A 16,096-nucleotide genomic window follows, 5' to 3' on the forward strand; every position below is an offset into this window, starting at 1 on the left:
ACCTATGAACACGTGCCTGACAACCACCTCTGTTCTACTTGCAATAGCTTGAATGTGTATCTCTTAGGTTTCTAATCTAAGATTAGAACCTTCGTGGTATAGGCTAGAATTATTGGCAGCCATTCCTGAGGTTCGGAAAGTCTAAACCTTGTCTGTGGTATTCCGAGTAGGATCTGGGAAGGGATGACTGTGACGAGCTTCAAACTCGCGAGTGTTGGGCGTGTGACAGACGCAAAAGGATCAATGGATCCTATTCTAACATGATCGAGAACCGACAGATGATTAGCCGTGCGGTGACAGCGTATTTGGAACATTTTCACTGAGAGGACGGGAAGTAGCCATTGACAACGGTGATACCCAACATAAAGCTTGCCATGGAAAGGAGTATGAATGATTGGAAGAAGGCAATAGGAAAGCAGAGGTTCAGAAGGAACAAAGCATCTTCATACGCTTATCTGAAATTCCTACCAATGAATTATATAAGTATCTCTATCTTTATTTTATATTTTATTCATATTTTAATTATCAATTCTCCATAACCATTTGAATCTGCCTGACTAAGATTTACAAGATGACCATAGCTTGCTTCAAGCCGACAGTCTCCGTGGGATCGACCCTTACTCACGTAAGGTTTATTACTTGGACGACCCCGTGCACTTGCTGGTTAGTTGTGCGGAGTTGTGACAAAGAGTTGAGATTACAATTGTGCGTACCATGATGTTGGCGCCATTGATGGTCACAATTTCGTGCACCAATCACCATCCTTGTCAACAAACCAAATATTGATAATCATGAGAGGCCAACCCATTAAGTCTACTTCCCAAAAGCTTTAAGTACGTAACATCTACTCCTAAGCTTGAAGTACGTCAAATAGGTCTGATCACATCAATCCCTAAGTCCCAACCTACCTACTAATTAGCTTAGTAGTGGGTTAGCATCAATGGATATCAAATTGATCACCAAGGGTTCTCAAATCACCAAATCCATCATACCCAATAACTCAAGTTTACTCAATTCCCTTAGCTTAGACCAAGAGTTGACAAAACTACTCAAAAGCTAAGGAGAACATTTCATCAAACATGTAGAATGCAATAAAAATAAACATCATAAATTGCAAGAATAGTAAAATCTACCAACTAACAATTGCAAGGAAAATAAAATCACAACTCAATTCATCAATAAAAAAGAAACATCAACATCAACTTGCATTAAATGTAAATCAAATCCAACATGAGCTCATCATCATAAAATAGAGTAGAATGAGAAATTAACATCACAAATAAGAGAATCAAGATGTAGAATTGAGAAATTATAAAAGAAACAAGATGAGATCAAGGAATTAAACATGAATCTAAGACAATTTATCCTAATCCTAACCTAATTCTAGAGAAAAGAGGGAGCTTCTCTCTCTAGAAAACTAATTAAAGGCTCATGTTGACTAAACTAATTGCTCCCCCGTTGCTTGGACTTCAATTCTGCATGAAATACACTCAGAGACAAGTTGGATTTGGGCCTGGGCAGCTCAGAATCGCCCCCAGCGTTTTGCCTTTAAATGGGCCATGTGAGAGTATCGGCGCGTACACGCCATGTGCGCGTGTGCGTCGATTTGGCTATTTCTTCATCCGTGCGGACACAGCATGTGCACGTGCGCGTCTCTATGTAAAACCGCTCCTGCGCGTGTACGCCTTGTACGCGTGTGCGCCCATTGGTGCATTTCCAATCTTTGTTTTTTCATGCATTCTCCCCTTTGTATGCTTTTCTCCTCATTTCTTCCATCCAATACTTGCCTTATGGAGCTGAAATCACTCAACAAACACATCAAGACATCGAATGGAATTAAAGTGAATTAAAATCACCAATTTAAGGCCTAAAAAGCATGTTTTTACACTTAAGCAAAGTTCAAGAGAGAATTACAAAACCATGCTATTTCATTGAATAAATGTGGGAAAAGGTGATAAAATCACCTAAAATAAGCACAAGATAAATCACGAAAATCGGGGTTTATCAAATCTCTCCACACTTAAACTAAGCATGTCTTCATGCTAAAATCAAGAAAGAAGCAAAGGGTATTGACATTTATTCAATGCAACTAACTAAATGCAATCTATCTATATGCAACCTATCTACATGATGCAATGGCTTAGTCAAAATAAATCAATCTCCAAGAATACACATACAAGCACAAGGGCTAAGGTATTAGCAATCAAAGCAAACCACAATTGGATTGAATCATTGAAAGGGTTCACAAACTTGCAAGAAAATATGATCATGGGTGGAAACATGTAATTGAGCGATCGAACCCTCGCCGGATGTGTATCCGCTCTATGCACTCAAGTGGATGGGGTTGATTCACTCAATTCTCTCCTAATCATGCTTTCCAAGAATTGTTTTTCATCTAACAATCAACAATTACTTTATGCATGCATACAAATATCATGAAGACTTCCCATAGGTTGTAATGGGGCTAGGGTCAAGGTAGGATGCATATGGTCAAGTGAGCTTAAAATTCGAATCTTTGATTAACTTAAACTTCCCACCTAACCTATGACAACCTAAACAATTCTAAACAAACCTAGCTATCCATTCTTCACTTTTTCACACATTCATGTATTTCCTTTTGATTACCACACATATGCACTGAATTTATGAAACTTCAAACTTTGGGACATTTTGTTCCCTTCTTGTTGCATTGTGAATTTAAAATTGTTTTTTTGAGATAAAATATATACAAGAATATCAATGCATATGGTTTACATATGATTAATACATGAATGTGTACCCAATTATTGAAAAATTTTCAACAAAAACATAAACACACTTTTATCTCTACCCAATGTACCCAACTTTCCCATAATCAAGTAATGAACACTCTCACTAGCCTAAGCTAATCAAAGATCCAAACAAGGGACATTTATTATTTTTCACTTAAGCTTGTAATGTGCTACAATTATGAACAATTGAATTAAGCATAGGCTCAAGATCGGTTAACAATGGAAGATAAAAGGTTAGCTATATGGGTAAGTGAGCTATTTGAACAACGGCCTCAATCATATAATTGCATGTATACACAAAATAATGGACATAGAGAATCAAACAAATCAAAGATTACACTCATAGGAAGAGAATAATGCACACAAGAATGAAAGTAAGTGGTCATGTATGATGTAACCATACAATTAGGCTCAACTCTCACATGCTTGTGTTCTTTGCTCAAAACAAGATCCACAAGTGTATAATTCAAGCAAGTTATAAAAAAATTTTTTCCAACCAATTGGGGTGGTGCCCTAAAAATGAATTTCTTGAAAATTTTCATCATATTGACTAATCTTATTCTAATGCAATGTTGTGATTTAGAAAATTTTTTTTTTAAAAAATTTCCCTAGTTTATCCCTTTTTCAATCAAAACACAATTCTTATGTAAAAAGGGTTAACTAGATTTTTAACAATTCCAAAACATTTTTCTAGTCACAATAAAAAACTAAGATGCAATATATATATATATATATATATATATACAATAGCAAAACAACCAAAACAAGAGTATCCACAATAGCAAATATGTACAATAATCCCAAAATGATCTAAAAGATAAAGTACAAAATAAAATAAAGTAGCAGAAACTAGAAATAGATATCCGAAAGTTCACCACATAAATGTAAACACCGGTCACGAACGGTGACCTCCCCACACTTTAGAACCAAGCATCGTCCTCGATGCTACTGCTGAAGCTCGGGATCGGCTGTGGCTCAGGTACTGGCTGTGGGACTAGGATCAGCTGTGGCTCTGGCTGTGGCTGTGGAGCTGGGATCGGCTGAACCTCAGGAGGGTGTTGAACCTCAGTGGTGACCTGTGTCTCTGGAGGTGCATCCTGATGAGTCGGCTCCTCAGCCAACTCCTCCTCCTGATCCTGCTCGTCGGAAGCGGGAGAGTTTGGGAGCGACGGTAGCTCGATGCCCTGTGATACAAACACCTGGTCGATGCGGTCGAGACGTCGCATGACACGATGCTCGAGGCACTCCATGAAGCAGGTGCTACACCAACAGATAGGTCAGCTCAGGTGCTGGTGGTGGTGGTAAGGATGCTGCTGCTACTGAAGTAGAGGGGGGTCCTGTTGCTACTGCTGACGATAAGGGCTGAGCTGCCTCCTTCACTACTCTAGCTCGGGAACGGCGTTCGGGTGGGGGCTTCTCGTGCACCCACCCACCCCATGGAATGGTAACCTCCTTTTTGTCCTCATCTGGGGGTGGTGGTGTCACGTCATCATCCTCTCATGGAACATCAGCCATCTTGATCATGCTGGTGATTAGTGTAGGAAAGGGCAGTAGGCCACGGATATGCGCGTGCCATATACTCTGCCTGATCAACTGAGGGAAGTTCACCTCCTTCTCCTCCATCACACACCCAATCAGAACCAGCATATCCATAGGAATCTCTGAGAAGTGAGTGGTGGGCAGGACATAGTGGGTGAAGATATGCTGCCAGGTTTTGGCTTCCTTTAACAGATAAGCGAAGTGCATCCCCTTGGGCTTCTTGTTCCCAGAATCCATCACCCAAGGAGCGTCAGGTGTGGCAATCACGCGCTTAAGCGCCTCATAATCAAATGTCATGCAGTGGATGGCTATCTCTGCCTGCTTATAAGCGCAGGTGTCATCAGGATGATGGTGGCAGAGTAGTGCATCCCCAATGGCAGCCTCAGTGATCATAATCTCTCTACCCCGCAGCTGAACTGTATCAAGAGTGGCTCAGAAGAAGTTACAATAAAATTCTCTCACCCATGAAGTGTTCACCCTCCCCAAATCTCTGTCAACAAAGTCCAATCCTAACTCTAGAATGCGGGTGTTAATGGCACGCCTCACATCATTGGGAAGGAGCAGTTTCTTCTCAATGTTTAGATTTTTCTTTCGGAATTCGGAGAAGCGAAGCTCACAGTAGAGGTTTGGGAATTTGATTGGGTCAGTGGGTGGTAGCTGCTGATTTTCCTTATCCTCTTCATTTAGGGGATTCTTAGCATAGTTTGCATAAGGAGAGGGGGTAGAGGTCTTAGAGCACTTTCTCTTTTTGGAAGTAGTGGCTATAGCCTTTCCTTTGTCTAACATCCTGAAAAAAAGAGATGATACAACATAAGCAAATACCCAAACAAAGAATAAGCACTCAAAGCAAAGCATATCCATAAAGTGAATGAATAAAATATAAATCTTGGAATGCAAGCAACAGAATTCAGAATTCAAATCAGACTTCAAACCAAGAATTCAAACCACATTTGCACATTACTTGTTCATCAAGCCTAAGAAACACCATATCCAAAGGAATAATCAGAAGAGTTAAGTTGAAAACTAAAAGAAAAGTTAGTTGGTTAAACAGATTAAAGTTAGAAATCAGTTTGAAAATCAGTGACATGGTGGTTACCGGCTTAATTCAAAAGGGAAGCACAAAATAAGGATGTAAGCACACTCATAATCATGGAATGTGACAAGTCATTGATGATGAAATATAATTTTGATAGAAAGAAACTAATATGAAACAAACCATCAATCAATGTAAAGATCACTAGTGGTGTTGGTGAAATAAGAATTATAGTGAACAATGCACATAAGTGAAATTCGAACACCAAATTTCAATGAGCAATGAATGTCACAAGGTTGAGATAAGAGTTGAAAATTATATGTGCTATGTGACTAAAGGTAATTTGGGCGTAGAGAAAATGAATCACATTAGCCACATAAGTAGAAGAAATCATCAACCTTGTGAAAGCAAGCAAATTGGGCTTAATTTCAAATGAAAACTAAGTTTATGGTCAATCTGAAAGTTCATTCAAACTATTCAATGCACATCATCATGCCTAACAAGCAAAGAATGTGATAAGCATGACCAAAACTTGTTCTTGAGAATTTTCCAAAACCAATTGGGCAACAAAAGTCTTCTGATACAGAAATCATCAAATAGAAGTTTGTTACACCCATCAAAATAATGTTACTTCATGAAATATGGTTTAGGATTGGCTATTTTTCAAATTCAAACAGTCAAATTAGATTCCATATGAGTTCATCAACAATCAAAACACAAAACTATATATTTGAATTCATATGAATTCAACAAACAGCCAATAGTTCAGCAGCGAAGCAAATTAAACAGCACAAAGAACAGCAGCAGTTGCTTCAATTAGCATTCCTTTCACCAATCAATAACAAGTAAGCAACATCAATAGATTAAATGAACACAGAATAATTCAATGAAACAGAGCAAATTCACACAGCAACAATAATTCAAACAAGCCTAAATTCATTACTCAGCCCAGGTTCTCTAACCACCTAATTACACTAAACTAACTAAGCTAATCTAACTAAACTAATATTAACAATAAACAGTAAGTGAAAGACAAAGTAGAGGTGCAGGTTGTGAAACCTGTAAGCAGAGCAGAAGCAGAAATGGGAGAAAAGGACAGAGAAGGCAGCAATGTGGTGCTACCAGCGGCGATGCCCACTCCGGTGACAATGGCGTCACGGTTGCTTGGTGGCGGTAGAGCAGATAGCAGGAACGGAGGCAGAGCAGGGAGGGCGGTTGAGATAGAGAGAGATGAGGAGTGAAAAAGAGAGAGAAAGCGAGGAAGAGGGGGGTTGGGGCGCGCGGCGATGGCGGTGGTGGTGTCACCGGAGGTCGCTGGTTGTGGAGGGAGAAAGGAGAGGGGCGTTTCTGGTGAGTGAGGGAGAAGGAGGAGAGATGTTGGGGTGAGGGAGGGGGTTTCTGCGTGAATGCGTTAGGGTTTCACATCCCTGGTTAAATGGGATTTTTAAATCCACGCGTGCGCGCACCGTGCGCGTCCGCGTGGGTGAGAAAATTAAGGATTGGCACGGAAGCGCCATATGCGCCTACGCATAGATGGGAAATTGGGAATCGGCGCATACGCGTACGGTGCGCGTCCGTGCGGGTGTGCTGGGCCAGAGGCATAAAAGAGGCCCAGAGTTGGCACAACTCTTGGGTCCTTTGGCCTGGGTGATGCTAAAACGCATCGACGCGCGCGCGCACTTTGGGCGTTCGCGTGGATGGTTTTGAGCTTAAGGAATGGGCACGGAGGTACCAGGTGCACCAACGCATGGGTAAGGAAACACGAAGGGGCGCGAACGTGTACAGCGTGCGTCTGCGTGGGTCGAGGCATAGAGTTGGCCCAAAAGTGGCACAACTCTCTGGTCCTTGGCCCAGAAAGCTAAAATGTGCAGCTGACGCGCGCGCGCTATGCGCTTGCGCGTGGCTGGTTTTTTTTTTTTTTAAATGAGCATCAAAAAGAGCTCATAACCTTCCCATCATTCTCTAAGACTCTAAAACTAGCTAAGATGCTAAATTAAACACACTTTTGAAATATTGGAAATTTTTCAAATAATTTGAGGAAACTTGTAATCCAAGCAAAAACTCAAATTCAAAGAATCATCCCTTATTAAGGCATAAAATGTATAAGCACCTTAGCAAGCAAAGAAAAATACATTAAAAAGTAAAGAGATTATATACAATGGAACTCAATTCATTCATTCATTATATCTACAAGAGAATGGAAAGAGTTTACCATGGTGGGGTGTCTCCCACCAAGCACTTTTAGTTTAAGTCCTTAAGTTGGACATTTGGGAGGCTTCTTGTCAAGGTGGCTTATGCTTGTATCCATCCTTGAACCTCCAAGAGTGCTTGTCTTTCAATCGATTGTCAGAAGTTCCAACCTTCTTCACTAAGCTTGAGTGAGGTCCTTGATAAACCTATATTTTATGATATATTTTGTGCTCAATTTAGGTGATTTATTCAATTCTTCACTCACTTATTCATGAAAATTGCATGGTTTTACTTTTCCTTCCTTATTATGTGATGTATGTGAAAAAAACATGTTTCCTATGCTTTAAAAATAATTATTTTAATTACCCTTTATTTCCATTCGATGCCGTGATTCGTGTGTTGAGTAGTTTCAGATCTTCTAAGGCAGGAATGACTTAAAGGATGGAAAGGAAACATACAAAAATAGAAGGAAAGCACAAAACGGAGTTTTTGGAGAAACTGGCAGTGACTCGATCGCATGGACAACGCGGCCGCATGCCAGCGCGAAATGGCAGTGACGCGACCGCGTGATTAACGCGATCGCGCGCCTTAAGCGAAACGCATATGACGCGGACGCATGACTGAAGCGACCACGTGATAAGGAAAACTCCAGATAACGCGACAGCGTGACCCACGTGGACGCGTGACAGAGGCCACAAACCAGAAATTACAGAAAACGCTCCTAGTGATTTTTGAAGCCCTTTTTGGCCCAAATCCAAGTCCTGAAGGCATAGATCAGAGGTTATGAAGTGGGAGAATGCATCCATTCGAAGGGAGTCTCCAATTATTCACTATTCATGATTTAGATGTAGTTTTTAGGGAGAGGTTCTCTCCTCTCTCTCTTAGGATTAGGATTTAGGATTTTTCTTGCTTTCATGATTGCCCCTTTTTATCAGGTTCAATATTTCTTTTTAATTACTTATTTTCTCAATTCAATTTATGAATTCTTCTATGTTACAGATGATTTTTTTAATTAATGTTATTTGAAGTATTTCAGTTTATTATTGCTCTCTTTTATTTATGTTACTGTTGCTTCCAATCTGAAGACATTTTTATTCGAATAGATCTACTTTTGGTCTTGGTTAAGAAATCAGTAACTTAGGAGTTATCAAACTCAACACGATTGATAATTGTTACCTTTGCTAATTGAATTAAACTTCAATAATTCCAATCTTTTCTTAGGAAGTAATTAGGATCTGAAGATCAAACTAATTAGTCACTTGACATTCCTTTGCTTTAAGTAAAGGTTAACTAAGTGGAATTAAGATTCAATTTTCATCATCATTGATAAGGATAACTAGGACAGGACTTCCAATTTCTCATACCTTGCCAAAAGTTTATTTTACAGTTACTTATTTATTTTACTTGCCATTTAAATTACTTGTTCCTCATCTTCAAAACCCCAATTTACAATCTTCATAACTAATAATAAGAACATACTTCCCTGCAGTTCCTTGAGAAGACGACCCGAGGTTTAAATACTTCGGTTATCAATTTTTAAGGGGTTTGTTACTTGTGTCAACCAAAACGTTTGTACGAAGGGATTTCTGTTGGTTTAGAAACTATATCTACAACGCGACTATTTTTATAAAATTCTTTACTAGCAAAAATCCTAACGTCAGTCCTCTCCAAGACATGAGCTCCCAAAATTGATTTTCGTAGGGTAATCCAGGATCCCATATCTTGTCCTCGCACCCATCTTCTAGTTGATTGCCTTGATTCTCCTCTTGTTGCACTTCTTGCTTCAACTCTTCTTCTTCACCATGGAGCTTCAAGTTCATTTCCTCACTAAGCTCCTTGATTGTTTCTCCACATTCAACAATGGGGGTACTTAAGGTACATGAGCTTAGGTGGGATGTTAGGTGACTCACGACTTTTACTATGCCGGCCATTTTTGCTCTTAGCTCCTTAAATTTAGTTTCATCCTCTTCTTGTCGCCTCAAGATACGAGATTCAAGGTCTCTTAGTTCTATTATGAAGGCTTCATCGGGAGGTGGTGGTGGAAGATAGGGTTCAATGTTTGAGGGAAGATTGTTAATGTTGGAAGGTGGTTCATATTGGTGGAATTCTTGAGGTGGTGTGTGTGGAATTTGTGGTTCTTGGAAGTATTGGTATTGGGAAGGTGGTTGTTCTAGATGTGGTTCGTATAGTGGTTGGTAAGGTGGGTATTAGTTATGGTCATATGGAGTTGAATGGTGATGTGAGGCTTGTGAGTATGGTGTATGGATATATTGAGGAGTGGGATCATATGCATATGATGATTGTGGTTGACAACCACAATGAGGATCATCACACACATTGGATTGATACACATTAGGATCAGGATTATACCCATAAGAGTCCGGAGGAGGTTGTTGCCATGAAGGCTATTCATAAGCTTGAGATTCCTCCCATCCTTGAATTCCAAATCCTTGATGTATATCCTCATTGGAACTTCCATTTCCTACAACATAGTTTGAACTACACTCATAGCCAAAAGGATGAGAATTCATAGTGAAAGGGAAAACAAAAAAAGATTAATAAGAAATGAAGGAAATAAAATCCTAAACTAGCAAAAACTAGCAAACAAACAAAAATTCAAGCTATTCACAATATATACAATAGCCAATAACATAGCACCATTGTGTTCCCCAGCAACGGCGCCATTAATTTTGACACAAGGATTTATACCGGTTCAGATTTTCACAAAATAATTCCGTTGTTAGTATAGTCCAAACCGACAAACAATCCTCTCAATCAAATTAAAATATGGGTTTTATGTCACGAATAATGAACCCCAATAAAAATTTACCGAAGTATTTGGACTCCGGGTCATCTCCCTAGGATACAATGAAGTGCTCAATTATTGGCTATAAAGGGGTAAGGGGGTTTTTGGTTCATAAGAGGGCAAGAAAAGTATATTAAGCGAGTAAGTAAAGAAAACAAGATAAAGAACTCTTGGCTAAGACTTGGATAATTGAGATCACCATCCTTGTCAACAAACCAAATATTGATAATCATGAGAGGCCAACCGATTAAGTCTACTTCACAAAAGCTTTAAGTACATAACATCTACTCCTAAGCTTGAAGTACGTCAAATAGGTCTGATCACATCAACCCCTAAGTTCCAACCTACCTACTAATTAGCTTAGTAGTGGGTTAGCATCAATGGGTATCAAATTGATCACCAAAGGTTCTCAAATTACCAAATCCATCATACCCAATAACTCAAGTTTACTCAATTCCCTTAGCTTAGACCAAGAGTTGACAAAACTACTCAAAAGCTAAGGAGAACATTTCATCAAAGATGTAGAATGCAATAAAAATAAACATCATAAATTGCAAGAATAGTAAAATCTACCAACTAACAATTGCAAGAAAAATAAAATCACAACTCAATTCATCAATAAAAAAGAAACATCAACATCAACTTGCATTAAATGTAAATCAAATCCAACATGAGCTCATCATCACAAAATAGAGTAGAATGAGAAATTAACATCACAAATAAGAGAATCAAGATGTAGAATTGAGAAATTATAAAAGAAACAAGATGAGATCAAGGAATTAAACATGAATCTAAGACAATTTATCCTAATCCTAACCTAATTCTAGAGAGAAGAGGGAGCTTCTCTCTCTAGAAAACTAACTAAAGGCTCATGTTGACTAAACTAATTGCTCCCCTTTGCTTGGACTTCAATTCTGCATGAAATACACTCAGAGACAAGTTGGATTTGGGCTTGGGCAGCTCAGAAATCGCCCCCAGCGTTTTGCCTTTAAGTGGGCCATGTGAGAGTATCGGTGCGTACGCGCCATGTGCGCGTGCGCATCAATTTGGCTATTTCTTCATCCGTGCAGACACGGCATGTGCGCGTGCGCGCCTCTATGTAAAACCGCTCCTGCGCGTGGGCGCCTTGTACGTGTGCGTGCCCATTGGTGCATTCCCAATCTTTGTTTCTTCATGCATTCTCCCCTTTGTATGCTTTTCTCCTTATTTCTTCCATCCAATACTTGCCTTATGGACCTAAAATCACTCAACAAACACATCAAGGCATCGAATGGAATTAAAGTGAATCAAAATTACCAATTTAAGGCCTAAAAGCATGTTTTTATACTTAAGCAAAATTTAAGGGAGAATTATAAAACCATGCTATTTCATTGAATAAATGTGGGAAAAGGTGGTAAAATCCCCTAAATAAGCACAAGATAAATCACGAAATCGGGGTTTATCAAATCTCCCCACACTTAAACTAAGCATGTCCTCATGCTAAAATCAAGAAAGAAGCAAAGGGTATTGACATTTATTCAATGCAACTAACTAAATGCACTCTATCTATATGCAACCTATCTATATGATGCAATGGCTTAGTCAAAATAAATCAATCTTCAAGAATACACATACAAGCACAAGGGCTAAGGTATTAGCAATTAAAGCAAACCACAATTGGATTGAATCATTGAAAGGGTTCATAAACTTGCAAGAAAAGATGATCATGGGTGGAAACATGTAATTGAGCGATCGAACCCTCGCCGGATGTGTATCCACTCTATACACTCAAGTGTATGGGGTTGATTCACTCAATTCTCTCCTAATCATGCTTTCCAAGAATTATTTTTCATCTAACAATCAATAATTACTTTATGAATGCATACAAATATCATGAAGACTTCCCATAGGTTGTAATGGGGATAGAGTCAATGTAGGATGCATATGGTCAAGTGAGCTTAAAATTCGAATCTTTGATTAACTTAAACTTCCCACCTAACCTATGACAACCTAAAGAATTCTAAACAAACCTAGCTATCCATTCTTCACTTTTTCACACATTCATGTATTTCCTTTTGATTACCACACATATGCACTGAATTATGAAACTTCAAACTTTGGGACATTTTGTTCCCTTCTTGTTGCATTGTGAATTTAATTTTTTTTAAGATAAAATATATACAAGAACATCAATGCATATGGTTTACATATGATTAATACAGGAGTGTGTACCCAATTCTTGAAAATTTTTCAACAAAAACATAAACACACTTTTATCTCTACCCAATGTACCCAACTTTTCTATAATCAAGTAATGAACACTCTCACTAGGCTAAGCTAATCAAAGATCCAAACAAGGGACATTTATTATTTTTCACTTAAGCTTGTGATGTGCTACAATTATGAACAATTGGGTTAAGCATAGGCTCAAGATCGGTTAATAATGGAAGATAAAAGGTTAGCTATTTGGGTAAGTGAGCTATTTGAACAACGGCCTCAATCATATAATTGCATGTATACACAAAATAATGGACATAGAGAATCAAACAAATCAAAGATTACACTCATAGGAAGAGAATAATGCACACAAGAATGAAAGTAAGTGGTCATGTATGATGTAACCACATAATTAGGCTCAAATCTCACATGCTTGTGTTCTTTGTTCAAAACATGATCCACAAGTGTATAATTCAAGCAAGTTCTAAAAAAAAATTTTCCAACCAATTGGGGTGGTGCCCTAAAAATGAATTTCTTAGAAATTTTCATCATATTGACTAATCTTATTCTAATGCAATGTTGTGATTTAGAAAATTTTTAAAAAAAAAATTCCCTAGTTTACCCCTTTTTCAATCAAAACACAATTCTTATATAAAAAGGGTTAACTAGATTTTTAACAATTGCAAAACATTTTTCTTATCACAATATATATATATATACTAAAAGTATGCAACAACCAAAACAAGAGTATCCACAATAGCAAATATGTACAGTAATCCCAAAATGATCTACAAGATAAAGTGTAAAATAAAATAAAGTAGCAGAAACTAGAAATAGATATCCGAAAGTTCACCACATAAATGTAAACACTGGTCACGAACGGTGACCTCCCCACACTTTAGAATCAAGCATCGTCCTCGATGCTACTGCTGAAGCTCGGGATGGGGGTCAACAATCGCACTGGGCTGTGGCTCAGGTACTGGTTGTGGGACTGAGATCGGCTGTGGCTCTGGCTGTGGCTGTGGAGGTGGGATCGGCTAAACCTCAGGAGGGTGCTGAACCTCAGTGGTGACCTGTGTTTCTGGAGGTGCATCCTGATGAGTCGGCTCCTCAGCCAGCTCCTCCTCCTGATCCTGCTCGTCGAAAGCGGGAGAGTCTGGGAGTGACGGTAGCTCGATGCCCTGTGATACAAACACCTGGTCGATGCGATCGAGACGTCGCATGACACGACGCTTGAGGCGCTCCATAAATCGAAGCAGGTGCTGCACCAACAGATAGGTCGGCTCAGGTGCTGCTGGTAGTGGTAAGGATGCTGCTGCTACTGAAGTAGAGGGGCGTCCTGTTGCTGCTGCTGACGATGAGGGCTGAGCTGCCTCCTTCACTGCTCTAGCTCAGGAATGGCATTTGGGTGGGGGCTTCTCGTGCACCCACCCACCCCATGGAATGATAACCTCTTTTTCGTCCTCATCTGGGGGTGGTGGTGTCACGTCATCATCCTCCCACGGAACATCAGCCATCTCGATCATGCTGGTGATCAGTGTAGGAAAGGGCAGTAGGCCACGGATATGCGTGCGCCACATACTCTGCCTGATCAACCGGGGGAAGTTCACCTCCTTCTCCTCCATCACACACCCAATCAGAACCAGCATATCCATAGGAATCTCTGACAAGTGAGTGGTGGGCAGGACGTAATGGGTGAAGATATGCTGCCAGGTCTTGGCTTCCTTTGACAGATAAGCGAAGCGCATCCCCTTGGGCTTCTTGTTCCCAGAATCCATCACCCAAAGAGCGTCAGGTGTGGCAATCACGTACTTAAGCACCTCATAATCAAATGTCATGAAGTGGATGGCTATCTCTGCCTGCTTATAAGCGCAGGTGTCATCAGGACGATGGTGGCAGAGCAGTGCATCCTCAATGGCAGCCTCAGTGATCATAATCTCTCTACCCCGCAGCTGAACTGAATCAAGAGTGGCTCAGAAGAAGTTACAATAAAATTCTCTCACCCATGAAGTGTTCACCCTCCCCAAAGTGGGCCAGGGCCTGGGCAGCTTAGAAATCGCCCCAGCGTTTTGCCTTTAAGTGGGCCATGTGAGAGTATCGGCGCGTACGCGCCATGTGCATGTGCGCGTCGATTTGGCTATTTCTTCATCCGCGCGGACGTGGCATGTGCGCGTGCGCGCCTCTATGTAAAACCGCTCCTGCGCGTGCGCGCCTTGTACGCGTGCGCGCCCATGGGTGCATTCCCAATCTTTGTTTCTTCATGCATTCTCCCCTTTGTATGCTTTTCTCCTTATTTCTTCCATCCAATATTTGCCTTATGGACCTGAAATCACTCAACAAACACATCAAGGCATCGAATGAAATTAAAGTGAATCAAAATCACCAATTTAAGGCCTAAATAGCATGTTTTTACACTTAAGCAAAGTTCAAAGGAGAATTACAAAACCATGCTATTTCATTGAATAATGTGAAAAAAGGTGGTAAAATCCCCTAAAATAAGCACAAGATAAATCATGAAATCGGGGTTTATCAAACTCATCGAAACGAGAATTTTGACATTAATTTCGAAAAAATCGGTCCAAGATTGGACCGAACGGACCAAACCGGTTGAATCGGGCCCAAACCAGACCAACCCATTAAATGAGCTTAAAGCTCATTTCTTTCTTCAAACACAGCAGAGGCAGCAACGCAATAGGAGGAAGGAGAAGAGAAGCATACCGAAACACTTACGGTAATTCAAAACGCCGTAACTCCTCCGTCCGAGCTCTAATCGCCGCACCGTTTCCGGCCACGTGACCACCGTGTCGAGCTCTACATTTCTACCAGAACAATTTCATAGGTAACTCGCTTATTGTTCTCAGTCACCTCTTCCCCCAATTTTGGAAAATTAAGTGGGGATATTGAATTTCTTTGTTCTTTGATGTTTTAGGATCCAATTAGCTTGAGGAAAATGTTTACTCTTGCTTATGTGAAGCTTTGGTAAGGTGAGGATATAATAATTCTATCTAAATATTCTGAATTTGTGTTTTGGAAATCAAATTAGGTATATATGTGTTATATATGTGTAATAGGTTGTGAATAAATAATTGGAGCTTGAAATTGTGAATATTGGAACTTCGAGGAAGCTGAGCCTAGAGTTTATTGAGCTTTTGAGGGGCTGTCTTGGTTTTAATTAAATTACTTTAGTCGCTACGTGGAAATCAGCCAAGGTATGGCTTAGGTTTCTTACATTTAATATATAATGTTCTGTGAAAACTTAGGCTAGATGACGATAGGATAAGTTGGAATGCAGGTATATATATATATATATATATATATATATATATATATATATATATATATAATGTTTAGTAAATTGTTATGAACATGTTGGTTTGATGATTGATGGATAATTAGTGATTTGATTATATGGTTAAAATTTTATTGAAGGAAAGTATGATGGAGTTGTTGAAATATGAAATTGTGTAAGGTTATTGAATGGTGGTTGATGAGATGATGTAGTGCTTTGTTGAATTTTGCTGCTGGTGTTTGGATTGGTAATGATAGGTTGGATAAAGAATA

This window comes from Arachis hypogaea, chromosome 11 (assembly GCF_003086295.3).
Source record: "Arachis hypogaea cultivar Tifrunner chromosome 11, arahy.Tifrunner.gnm2.J5K5, whole genome shotgun sequence".
NCBI lineage: Eukaryota > Viridiplantae > Streptophyta > Magnoliopsida > Fabales > Fabaceae > Arachis > Arachis hypogaea.